We start from the raw sequence: 13,636 nt of genomic DNA on the forward strand, positions 1-13,636 counted from the left end.
TTCTGACTGGATCCTTTTGTGTCTTTTCTTTAGGGGCAGTCAACCTTCATCTCTTGGTCTGGATAAACGGTGAAAGAATCACAAGGTAAAAAAAAAAAAAGATTTTCTGAGAAAGAAAAAGACTTCTCATAGTATTTCAAAATATTATTCCAATTCTTTGTTGATCTGTCCACCAACTCTACTAAATTCAGCTTCATGTGGGCAGGAACCAATGTTTGATTGACTTCTGCTTTCCCAGTGCCTAAGATGTATTAGACGCTCATTAAATGCTTATTGACTGAGTGATTAAACCAGTGAACAAAGGGTAGACCATATCTATGGGATTTTGCTAATTTTCCAGTATATTTTATAAAAAAGGAAATGGAATAATTTGACTTAGTTCCTTTGTTTTTGCTTGGCTCAGACTGCACAAATAGGAAAATGTATTGCTTCTTCTGAACAGGATTTCAGAAACCACAGTGATTTCAAGACCACAAACATGGCAATCAATTTCTGTAGGGAAAAAAATTAGAATGTGTGCATAAGGAAAGAGAAAATGTAATAACAGTATTTGCATATAGTGGCTAATTCTTGTGTACTAATTGTAATTTTTCAAATAGAATAAAAAGCATTTTGTTGTCTTCTCATCTTTATGGCTATTTTCTCCTGTTATTATTTAATTCATGTAATTTTATAAAAGTGAATCAGTGGCTTTGTCTGGATCCCTCTTTTCAAAGCCTGCCCAACCTACTGGACACCCCATCCCAGAACTGGGCCTTAAGAATGGGTATATCAACATAACAACAAGTAAAATTGTATTTCTAGGGTGCTAAGTATTAGACCTTCTTAATTGTTGTTTCTAGAGAAACTATTTTTCACCTTTATGTGATTCCCTCCTTTCTTTATGTGACATTTAAAAATGAATTATGCAAAAGGGACACTGATGTATAGAACAGTCTTATGGACTCTGTTGGAGAGGGAGAGGGTGGGAAGATTTGGGAGAATGGCATTGAAACATGTATAATATCATGTATGAAATGAGTTGCTAGTCCAGGTTTGATGCATGATACTGGATGCTTGGGGCTAGTGCACTGGGACGACCCAGAGGGATGGTATGGGGAGGGAGGAGGGTGGAGGGTTCAGGATGGGGAACGCATGTATACCTGTGGCGGATTCATTTTGATATTTGGCAAAACTAATACAATTTGTAAAGTTTAAAAAAAAATGAATTATCATTGACCCTGCATGTCATTAACAGGTCACAAGGGCTCAGTGCCACTGATGGAGGCGCACAGCTGGTGCCACACCCAAGGAGTGCAGGTGAGAGCCATCACTGCTGTGCTTGTAGAAAGCCGAGGAACAAAGAGCAGGGGAGTCAGTGAGTTCTGGATCCAGAATTTGAATGACTGCTGGACCACTTGCTTGGCAGGAATTACTTCTTACTCAGAGTATGAGTGGAGTATTTTATACAATGTTGAAGATAACACCAATTGTTGATTAACCTGGTGACTCACTACCTGTATCCCTTTGATCTCCCTGAAAGAAGAGGTGGATGAGAAAGTAGGTGTGAGACTAGCCCACAGCACAAGCCTAGCCCAGGGCTGCCCCAGCCAACCTGGCCTGCTGGGGCAGAGGCCCCCTCCGCCCTTCCGCTCCATGTGCTTTTCTCCAAAACGCACAGCCTTTGCAGCTAGAAGCCCTTTTGAGCCCTCTGAGGGGTTATGCTTTCCCATCAGATGGGCCCACAGGCTCTTAGGTCAGGAGGCCTTTTGTTACCCCATCTCCAAGGGCTGGATCATCACACAACTAGGCAAGCTATGACAAGTACCGGAGGAGATTTTCTTAATGCATCGCCGGGCTACTATATTAACTGTGTGTGTGTGTGTGAACAACTAAATATAGTGGGTTTTCTTTATCTCCTGGTTCCATTTTTATACCCAGTTCTTGAAAAGACATTTTACTCATTCTTAGTTCAGAAAAAAATTAGGCCCACTTCGCAGTTCAGCTGTTTTCAATTATGTTACTCCACCCACTCTCTGTTTTTCTGGGCATTCATTTACCCGCTGCAGGATTTATAAAGCACCCCTCTGCTCTTTCCCAGCCACTGCGGTCACACTGCCCCCACACACCTAATAAGTACCTCAGGAAGCTTGCTAGTTCTGCATCAGAGACTGTGCCAAGTGGAACATAAGCCCCTCTTCTTTCCCGCCTCCCCCCATTCTCAAACATTTGTTGGTGTATGAATATCAGCCCACAGATGATATTTTGCAGGAATCATTGTTTCTTCATATCTTTAAATCAGCTTAAATCTGCCCTGAGCCCTCCTCCATCAAGGCTGGAGGGAAATACAATTTCAATCATTATTGGGACTCCCTACTTTCAGGACCTGGGCAAAGGAACTTAACATATTGCTCAAGGACACAGGTTTGTCCCTCTGGTCGTGGGCCACAGGTTCCTTGCTGGCTGCTGCCGTGATGTGTGTTGTTTCAGCCCAGCTGGGGCCATTGGCCCCCGAGGCCATCCTCTGGTTCTCCCTGGAGCCGGGGAAGGAGCCCCTTCGGCTGAGGGCCACCTTTCCCAGATGCTGTCCGCTATCATCCTTGGGCCTGTTCTCTCCCCAAGCTTCTGTCAAGGAGCAGCGGGTGAGCCCCACATTAGAGAGGTGCTGACCCTCTAGTACCATTTTGGGAAATCTCTCTTCCCCTTGAAAGTCACCATCTTGTCTCTCTTTCCTCTCTGGGACACCTGGCACAATTTCTTCAGAGGGGTTGAGCTTTCACAAAAAGCCAAAAAGGCCTTTGATGTCAAGTTTTCTGGTGTGCAAAATCCCTGATGCAAGCAAAGTGTTAGAAGGCTTGAAATGAGAAGATGGAAAAATACTGTGAGTCAATTATTTGCTCAAATATTATCCTGTTTGCTCTTTTTTAGATGAATAAACTCTAGTTAAGAGAACCACCTAGGGGAGACCTGGCAGGGAGGAAAAGGCGGTTGTGACACGCAGACATCTGTAGCGGGGCCAGGGAGATGCATAGTGGTTTCTACAGGCAGCGATTTCTCACAATACCCCTGCACTGAATGTCTCTATGAGGCACCTGGACCCTACTCTTTGCTGCTGCTCCACTAGTATTTCTTCCTTTGTACCTTGCTTATCTCTTTTTCTTTATTCATTGTATTTTTCTTCTTTTTCTTTCCTTGACATAACTTCAAGTTGGGCTTATCATACAGTTTGATATTCCTTGTTAAGGTTTCCAGATACCATGAAGGACTGGTTGCTAGTCATTGAGCCAACTTCATAAGGAAAACAGCCCTCAATCCAGTCATTGTAATATTCAGACGACCAGTTCAGATTGAATGTGATTAGAAGGTTGAGCAATCACCCTGCAAGTGTTTGAGCCAGTTTAATGCATAACTGTCTCCTTAATTACGGAATCAAATGCAACATTAGCTTTTAGCTACAATCTGGGCCTCTCATGCTATTTGCATGATTGCTATCTTCTTGCCTTCTCTCAACTTGTAGCAAAAGGGAATTTCTGGGCCATTGTTTTCCATTTCACTTATTTTCCATATTTATGGCAGTAAAATATTTATAAATGTTTAAGTTTGTGAAAGCTGTTTGGTGGTTTAGTTGCTAAGTTGTGTCTGACTCTGTTTATTGTATTTTTCTATTATCCACCTTTGTTGTAGAACATCTGCTTTCTTTCATATGCTCATTACAAAAAAAAGTTTTTGAGTTAAATGTACCATAAGCTTATACAGTTTTGCAGTACATGATTTCCTGTGTACTTTTTTTCCATCAAAAATTGCTTTTCACTTCTTTAGTCCACATTTTTTATTCTATGAAACAGAGGTCAACACATTATTTCCTGTGGGCCGAATCTAGGCCATGGCTCTAGTTTGGTAAATAATGTTTTGCTGGAAGACAGCCACGCCTGCTCTTTTAAGTGTTGTCTATGGCCGCTTCCATGTTGCAGTGCCAGAGTGGGTAGTCATGATGAAGGCTGTCTGACATGCAAAGCCGAAACTATTGCTACCTATATTTTTCCAGAAAATGACTGCTTATCCTAGGTATGGTACAATAACCAAAAATTGTTTCCATTGCAGAATCTTAGAATTCCAGAGGTGGAAAAGATATGAACCTAAGAACTGCATTTTACAGAAGATAAACAGGCCCATGCAAGAGTCAGCTTTTACTGAATGCTATTATGTGCCAAGCACTGTGTCTTAGGAAAGACAAGCACTGTGTCTTAGGAAAGACTATCTCATTGTCTACAACCAGTGGGAGACACTGGTTATTTCTGGGAGAGAGACTTTAGAGTCTAAGAAAGTTGTTGCAACATTCAGCCTCTAAGTGCAGGAATTTCCTGGAAATCCCATAGAAAGTAAATGTCAAAAACTAAAGCCAGTGCTTGGTTTCCTGTTCTCCCATGCCGTCTATTAAAAGCAAAGATGTTTATTAACCTTTGTGTTCTGTGACCCAGGGAAGCAGAGGTCTTCTTCGCATGTCTTTTCTAAATCTTGACTGAAAATATACTGCCCATTGGCTGGGGTAAGACATCTGCTCTAGCATGCCTGGCATAAGTTTTTTCTTGGGTGAGTCACACAACTATGGCTCTGTTCCCTGAGAATTTGCTTGGAGCTTGACTTAACCTGTTAAAAATCTGCGGAAAGTGGAAGTGGACCACTATTAGAGGCCCCTCTATTCCCACGAGGAAATAGGACTCTTTTCTCACCAAGTCAGCTTGTGGCTTAGCCTTCCCTGTGTGCAAAAAGTAGAACAGGAACTTCTATGTGGGGTCATAAAAATTCCCAACTAACATTTCCAATAGAATGTTGACAATAGACTGTAAGAATGATCGACTCCACATTAAGCTTTCGTTGATGACACGAATACTTGCAGCTTCATGATCACTGGGCTCCACATAGTCAGGATCCCCAGGGCCTCAACACGAGGGCCTGGTCCCACTGCCTTAGGGACATATACTTCTCACTTTTTAGTCAATCTTACCTTTGTGTATTAACACCTTAGTATTTGCAAGTTTGTTCTCTCTTCAGGTTTCTGCTTTGTCCTTCCTAAATATTTTTCCTGAAATGAAGGCCTTCCCAGTCCTAAATCCAGGCTGCTACACTACTAGAGAAAGTATCCCCCAACTGGGCAGATGATAGTCTCCATGGAAATATGGTCCTCATCTTCAGCTGGGAGCTTGGAGTGGAACAGCCTGTCCATCTTCTCTGTTTCCCTAGTCAACTCATATTCCAATTTTCCCCTCAAAACCCCCCACACTTCTGACTCCCTTACCTATCTCATCAAATTGGAACTCTCCAAATCTCTACACTGGGATGCTCTCACATCCCTTTCTTTTTTCAAAAAATTGCTTTTTAATTGGAGTGTAGTTGCTTTACAGTGTTTCTGCTGAATGGCAAAGTGAATCAGCTATATATATATGTGTGTGTGTGTGTATATATATATATATATATCCCCTCTTTTTTGGATTTCCTTCCCATTTGGGGGATTTTCTTCCCATTTAGTTCTCCACAGAGCATTGAGTAGGGTTCCCTGGGCTAGACAGGAGGTTCTCATGAGTTATCTGCTTTATCCACAGTATCAACAGTGTACATATGTCAATCCCAGTATGTCCCAGTCCATCACACCCTGCCCCTTCCCCCCACTGGTGTTCATACATTTGTTTTCTCTTTCACTGCAGCACTACTTACAGTAGCCAGGACACGGAAGCAACTTAAATGTCCATCAACAGAGGAATGGATAAAGAAGATGTGAGACATATACACATGGAATATTACTCAGCCATAAAAAGAATGAAATGATCATTTGTAGAGATGTGGATGGACTTAGCATCATAGAGTGAAGTAAGTCAGAAAGAGAAAAACAAATGTTGTATATTAACACATTTTATGTGGTCTAGAAAAATGGTACAGATGATCTTATTCGCATCCCTTTCCTACTTTGCACCTTGCATTTGAAAATGAGACCCTCCTCCCATGAAAGTCAGATGTTCCATTGGTTTTATCTTCCACATCATGTCTCAGTATCTCAGAGAACTTACACTGACCATTTCCCCAACCTCAGTTCACCCGAGCAGTAACCTAGCATGTCAATTTGTAAGAAGTGAAAAAAAACCCTGGAGTAAGTTGCTGTAGAAATATCATATCAGTTAATCCAGATTTCCATGTATTATAACCATAAAGTATAAATTGGTTTTCCTCCTACTGAATAGAAATTGAAACCAAACAAAATAAAACAAGCAAATTCTCCTCCAAGTGTGAACACCACAGATGAACTTTTTTCTTCCACTTTGCAGGATGTTGTCACCGACACTGAAATCTGTCAACTGACTATAGCTTGGAGTCAGCTGAACTGCTTATACCACATACAGGGGAAAAGCATAAATGTGTGTCTGACTTCCATGAAATTAATTATAGATGAGCTACTAAAGAGAGAGCAAGAAGAAAAGTGAGAGCTGAGAAAATAACAATTTAAATCTTAAGAGCAATTCTGCCTGCCAGTCTCTTCACTGCTCACATGACCTACAATAGTGTTGTCCAGGAGGAAGAAAATGAATCCCTGGAGTGTGTACTACACCAATCTTTATCATCTCAAATCTCATCTCACAGACAGTGAACTCATCTTTGTTGTCAGCATCAGTCATCATGGTGATCAACGTTATTACTATCAGAGCTGGGCAAGAATACCCAGGATGCATGGTGAGTATTCACCATCATTGTTCCTCCTGCTTTGTTAAATGCATCCTTCTTCTTATCTTACTATCCCATAATTTAATACCCTGTAGGATTATATTTTGCATGTTTACACTGTGTTATATCCTGTACGTTATTGTGTGTTTTACCCTAGAGGAACTTTTATGCCAAACCACATGCAGTCTATGTTCAATTTAAGAAATTCTCTAGAATTACTTTGAAAAAAACATGATTATCACTTTCCTTTTTGACTTTACAACTTATCCCCCAATATTTGCTGTGATCGCCTACAGCACAGAAAGTAATATTGTTTTCCGAGAGAGAGTGATTTATTACCTAATAATTGTACCTAAAGATGTTACCTTATTTTTTAAAAATTAAAGAAGAAAGCAAGAACTAGGAAACTGGGAAACTTTTTGCCAACATAAAATCCAGAAGAAAGAACTCTAAAACATGTTTAAAAGAAAATCTGTAGCTAACATGTTTATTTCCATCCTTAGAGAGTTGGAGTGACCTAATAACCCTAAATCTAATCCTATCCCAACCCTAATACTCTGTCAAGTCTAAAAGCCAAGAAAAGAATAGACATAATAAATTATGTAAAAAGTTTAATCCTGTATTAACTTAATAGATGTCATAAGAAAAAATAGATGTTTAAGAAAAAGATGTCATAAACAAAATCAATAAACACAAGATCAGGAAACATATTTGCAATATATAGCCCCCCAAATTTAGCATATGTAATTGTATTAGTTATCTAATTCTGCAAAATAAATAACCCCCAAACTTAGCAGCTTAAAACAATACACCTTTGTTACTCACAGTTTCTGTGGATCCAGAAGTGAAAGTGAAAGTCACTCTGTCATGTCCAACTCTTTGCAACCCCATAGACTATATAGTCCTTGGAATTCTCCAGGCCAGAATACTGGAGTGGGTAGCCATTCCCTTCTCCAGGGGATCTTTCCAACACAGGGATCAAACCCAGGTCTCCTGCATTGCAGGGGGATTCTTTACCAGCTGAGCCATAAGGGAAGCCCAAGAATACTGGAGTGTGTAGCCTATCCCTTCTCCAGTGGATCTTCTTGACCCAGGAATCAAACCATGGTTTCCTGCATTGCAGGTGGATTTTTTACCAGCTGAGCTATCAGGGAAGCCCATGGGTCAGGAATCCAGGCACAAATGAACTGCGTCCTCGGCTTTAGGGTCCCTCACAAGATTGCAGTCAAGATGTTAGCCAGGCTGCAGTCTCATTTGAAGGCTTGAATGGGGAAGAATCTGCTGCCAAGCTTATATTAATGTTTGCAGCATTTATTTCCTTGAGGAATATTGGAATAAGGGCCTCAGCTTCTCACGGGTCTTTGGCTGGAGGCGACCTTAGTTCCATGCCAGGTGACCCTCTCCATCAGAGAAAGCACATAAAAGAGCCACAGAAAGAGTATGAGCAAAATGGAAGTCATGGTCTCTGTGACATAATCACAGAAGTGGCATCCTGTCACTTTTGCTAGATACTAATCTTTAGAAGTAAATCACTAGACAGAGCCCGCACTCAGGAGGGGATTACGTAAGAGCATGAATACTAGCATGCAGAGTCACTGGGATCCTTTCTGGAAGGCTGCCTTCTACAGTAATACACAAATTGCTTTTACATACTAGTTAGAAAAAGACAACGGAATTTAGATGTGAGCAAATGATAGAAATAGGCAATTCACTAATGAGGAAGTCTATAGTAGTTGTGAAAATGCAAATTAAAATGTCAGTGAAAGAATCACATTAATTCTCAGATAAGACTCAGAAAAATGTATAAAGATGCATTGCTAATGAAAATATGAATTCTACAGCCTTTTGGAAAGCAACTTGTTAATATCAATTAAAGTCAGAAATATGTATTTCTTTTGACTTGGAAATCTAATATATCAAATTAAAATCAAGAATTCACACACACACACACTACACACAAACCATACACATACATGCTCACTGTAGTATTATCTTGGTACCAAAAAACTGGAAACAAAATGGATAGCCTTCGACAGGTAGCTAGTAAAATAGAGAGAGATATGTGTATACGTAATATTATGCAGCCATCAAAAAGGATGAATTAGAGGAAGAGAATGAATGCCCACCCCTCAAATAAAGGAAGATAGAGAAAAAAAGAAAGCAAATAAAGATGGTAAAAAAAGGATAACTATGAGAATAAGCATGCATTTATATAAGATTATATTTATTTGTGGCTTGTGAACAAAGAAAATAGATATAAGTTTTAATGCATTAGTTCTGTGTTAAGTGGAAGAATTTTCATTATACATTTATAATATGAGACTACTTTAAACATTGACTTATAACATATAGTACACATATGATGAATAACATATACATCAAGTTTTGTTATCAAGGAAAATATACAGCAAGTTTTTAACATCAGTTACCTGAGCTGAGTTTGTTAGAGGAAATGGTGGAAAAAGAGGATAAGGAGGAAGCTGTGCAATAAAACAAAAACAAATCATTATTTACACCTAAAAGTGAATATGATAAGCAGGTATAATCTTATTATATACTGAGCTAAATATACATTAGGCTTCCCTTGTGGCTCAAGAGTAGTCTGCCTGCAATGTGGGAGACCTGGGTTTGATCCCTGGGTTGGGAAGATCTCCTGAAGAAGAAAATGGCAACCCACTCCAGTATTCCTGCCTGGATAATCCCAGTGAACAAAGGAGCCTGACAGGCTACAGTCCATGGGGTTGGGAAGAGTCGGACACGACTGAGCGACTTCACTATCTTTTCAAATATATACATATATTTGTACATATGGAAGTACAAGAAAGTCACTGGAATATTCATAGTGGTTGCCCTAAGATTGAGTCCAATAAATTTTATTTTCTTCCTCATAGCTTTATATATTAATTTTTTAAAAGAGCCTGTATTATTTATGTGGTTGGAATGAAGTGAAATTTATAGATATGTACTTGCGCACATATGAATACACACGTGGGTTATATATAAATACAAGCTCTGAGAATGAGGTGAATTGACCGGCAAGATTTCTGTTCAGAGGAAAGGAGAAAGGGCATTTTATGTCAAAGACACAGTATAAAGAGAGATGTTGACTCAGAAAAGCAAAAAATCATGTGAAGGGGAAACAAAATATCTGATTGGCTCATACCGACCAGGAAAGAAAGTAGTAAGATTCTATGTGCAGGCTGGAACCAAATTAGGAAGGACTTTGAAGACAGTTCAGACTTTATCTAAGCAGTAGGGGAGCAGAATTTGAGTTTAAGGTGATACGATAAAAATCTGTTGGAAGATGAACCTGGCCCTGGTGTTCTGGACAGAATGGTAAAGAGTGGCCCCGAGACAGAGCGCTACTGAGGTTAATTATACAGACCCAGCATGAAGCAGTCAGAGCCGGAAGTGGGTTGTGTCTGGGGAAGAAAGTAACACACTCGGCACTACAAAAAGTGGCTTAATGATGGGTTCCTGGCAAGGAGATTCTGAGGAAAAAGCATCTACAAGCATCAATTACACCAACACGCAGCCCTTGTTCTTATGCTTGTGTCACAGAAGATGTGCTGGCGTTTCTGAAATAAATCAGAAGAGCACATTTTGTATACATAAACATTTAAGGACTTATACATTTATTGTCTAGCACTTACCTTTAATTTATAAGAACTTACACATTTATTGTGTAGCACCAGGGTTTCCCTGGTGGCTCAGAGGGTAAAGAATCTGCCTGCAATGCAAGTGATCAGGGTTCCATCCCTGGGTTGGGAAGATCCCGTGGAGAAGGAAATGGCAACCCACTCCAGTATTCCTGCCTGGAGAATTCCATTGACAGAGAAGCCTGGTGGGCTACAGTCCATGGGGTCACGAAGAGTTGGACACAACTGAGTGACTAACACTTACTTACCTTTGCAACAGTCAAGCAAGAAGTGGAGAGAAGGAGTGATGTCCCACTTTCTCAGATGAAGAAGAGAAAGCTTCAAAAGATAAAAAACCTGCCCAGCCTTACATAGCTTAATTTCAATCTAAAGATTTGACCAAAATTTTCTCTTTGAGTTGGTCTTCAACCTTAGCCTTTGGAAGACCTTCAAGCTTTTTAACATTTCTGGAAATATTTCTGATAAACAATAATATGAACCATCAAGGTATAATAATATCTAATCTGTGTAATGACAGTTAAACAGGACACACTAGTTGAGTTTATTATCAATAACTGAATATTCACTTTCAAAATATAGGGAAGCATCCTAGACACAAAGAGAAAATCTACTTATGTGTTTACATGTTGAAATTTGAAAAGTCTGTAAAATTGTGTGATAGCTCATTATGACTGTGAAAATCATTAATTTTATGTAGAATAATTTTAAGTTGTTTTTTAAAAAATAGAAAGCACTTTCTTAAAGCAGTGCACAAAGCTTCAGTTTGTGGCATTGTTTCATCAAAATTATATCTTCTGGTATATGATAATTCTTTACCTTAGTAAATTACTGCTAAGTAGAAAAAATAAAATTAAATCCTCAATGACAATATCACTATCAGCAGTCTCTGAGTCTAGCAGAACTGTAAATATTGTTCCTCAGTTAACCTAAGTGGAAAGTGACTACTTTCCATTACAAATTTACAGCATAATGACCATAGAATCAGTCCAGTAACTGACATTACTGGGAAATTATTGATTCTCGAACATAATGTCCAATTTAAAAAATTTTGTCAACTAAAAACTTTGATATCAAAATTATCAAAATAATTAAATTGTTGTTAGACTAGGAGCATCCATTTTATGATGAACTGAAGTTTCAAGTAGCCTTAGCTTTGTTGAAACTGGACATGAACTTTGGTCCACAGAACACTGTATCCCACTGATCTAGCTCCTATAATCAGCTAGTAACTGTGAGAACCAGGTTCAAACTCAGCCATTGACCTCTTGTGGTCTTCCCCACTAGAATACTTGCTTCCACCATACAGGAAAGGAGTGGACACAGAGAAATCCTTAGCTTTCCAAATTATTTGGAGAGTACTGTTTCTCTTATTATCAGTGTCCCCTCAAAGCCTCAGCGTCAGTAGTGAGATCATGGCCAATTTGAGTCTCTTGGAAATATAACTTGTATTACCTTCTGAGCAAAAAAGCCCATGTGATATATCAGTATTAACTGATTTGGGTCTGAAAGGGAGTCGATCCTGACTTAGATTCTTATGCAACAACCAACAGTATTATCCAGAATAAACTCTGACTGACCTAAACTAATTTCTTGGAAAGTGTTCTAGGTATTTTCCAAAAAAGACTAGAATAGGAAGTTAGCCAGCTTGGCAGTGTTTATCCAAGAAACCTGCCAAAAGTCTGGCTTGATTTGCCAGTGTCAATATTCTAGAGTGCAAACATATTCTTGTGCAAGGGACATTGTGTAAGCTAGAAATTAATCTTAGTTCATTCATTGTCCAAGGATGGATGCTACAGAAAGAAGCTCAAGTAATAGTTCCAGAATCAAAGTACGGGCCTCTCTGGTGAAGCTCTACTTAATTGCCTTTTCAATAAGGGAGGAAAGCCCTTGTTTGAAACCGTGTTGAAGGCAGTGATGTGGGGGACTGCTGGTGGAAACAAGAGGGGGCTATTTTCTTCTTCATATCTTTGTCCAAACTAGAACTAAATATGTGCTCAAAGACCTTTGTGCACTCAGCCAGAGTGGGTTTTATTCCAGGTATCCTCTGTCTGTATCACGGCAGCAATGACTAGAATAAAAGTGGATTTGAAAAGGTCAGTTCTAGCCCAGCATTATTAATCAAGAGAATATCTTTATCCCTTAAGACCTCATAATAAGAACTGAATCACGAGTATCAATATGGATGTAAGGATAATACCATACTATTAAGTCATGTGAAGACATATCATGATGTCAATCGTGGTATACCAGGAAGTCACTGTGAAATGTTTAGGATGATAGTTTCTCAGTACTGTCAGTTTCTAAGCAGTAGAATTGAATCTTTCACATTAATGGCAATTTGGGCATCATTGACTGGAGCTCAGCTGCCTTACCATCAAGTCAAGGAGATGGGGTGAGGCTGGTCACAAATCCCAGAGTTTTGGATGGATCACTGAATAAGAGTTTGTCTAGTTTATTTTGTCGACAAAGGCCCCTTCCTACCCACGGCCCTTCCTTCAGGCATTGGAGTAAATAGAGTCCATCTCTCTTTATGGCTCACACTCAAAACTCAAAGACCAGAGAAAACTGAGAAAAGATGGGACAATATCTTCCTATGGCCTTGGCCTCATTTCCTTCTGGTCTGGCTCCTTGTCTTTGAGCTCCAAAGAATGTGGGCGAATGTTTGTGCTTGTGATTGATTTAATAGGAATAGAAAAAGATGAGATGGTTCAGATTGCTCTTGTCAGTCCAGAGATCAGTTTCCAACTCTGCTTTTCTACGTTCTCTAATGTAATGGGCCTGCCCAAGAGAGAAGAGAACAAAGAAGTGTGTATGGGAGATGGTCATGATCTCTGTCAAGCCAAGACCACCCAGTGGACTAACGGAAGGACAGAAGCCAGCCAAGGCCACAGGATAATATTGCAGAGAATGTCTACTGAGACATAAGTAATGCTACTCCCAGGATCTCATTTCTCCAAATACCCCATTTCTTGTAATACCAGAAACTCTCTTCTCCTTCATTTATTGTACTTCTGCAGCTTCTTCTGAAACTGATTGCTTGTTCCTTTTCAATTTTGTATCTTGTTATGGGTCATTTCTCTCACACTAGAGATGCTAAAGGCTGCAGATTCTGCTGGAAAGTGACTCATAAATCTCATTTGTGTTAAAAATTTAAAACCTCATGGAGTTTTGGCCAAACACAAAATGTCAGGATGTTTGAAATCATATGAAAATGTAGATAAAGACCTTAAGTAAATAGCATAGTGACTAAAGAAACTGGTGCCAGTAATAGCTCTCACTTATTGAGG

The 13,636-nt window shown here is 39.5% G+C and overlaps 1 long non-coding RNA gene across 1 annotated transcript in view; it reads left to right on the forward strand.

Moving 5' to 3' along the window:
* LOC133255523 (uncharacterized) overlaps nt 1-13,636 on the forward strand; it is a 37,410-nt gene that overhangs the window by 16,271 nt on the left and 7,503 nt on the right. The window contains exons 4-7 of the long non-coding RNA XR_009738960.1: nt 34-85; nt 1,238-1,299; nt 5,682-5,844; nt 6,297-6,699. This is a non-coding gene — a long non-coding RNA (uncharacterized LOC133255523). The remainder of the gene's footprint in view (nt 1-33; nt 86-1,237; nt 1,300-5,681; nt 5,845-6,296; nt 6,700-13,636) is intronic.

The sequence above is a fragment of the Bos javanicus genome, chromosome 10 (assembly GCF_032452875.1).
Source record: "Bos javanicus breed banteng chromosome 10, ARS-OSU_banteng_1.0, whole genome shotgun sequence".
Classification (NCBI taxonomy): domain Eukaryota; kingdom Metazoa; phylum Chordata; class Mammalia; order Artiodactyla; family Bovidae; genus Bos; species Bos javanicus.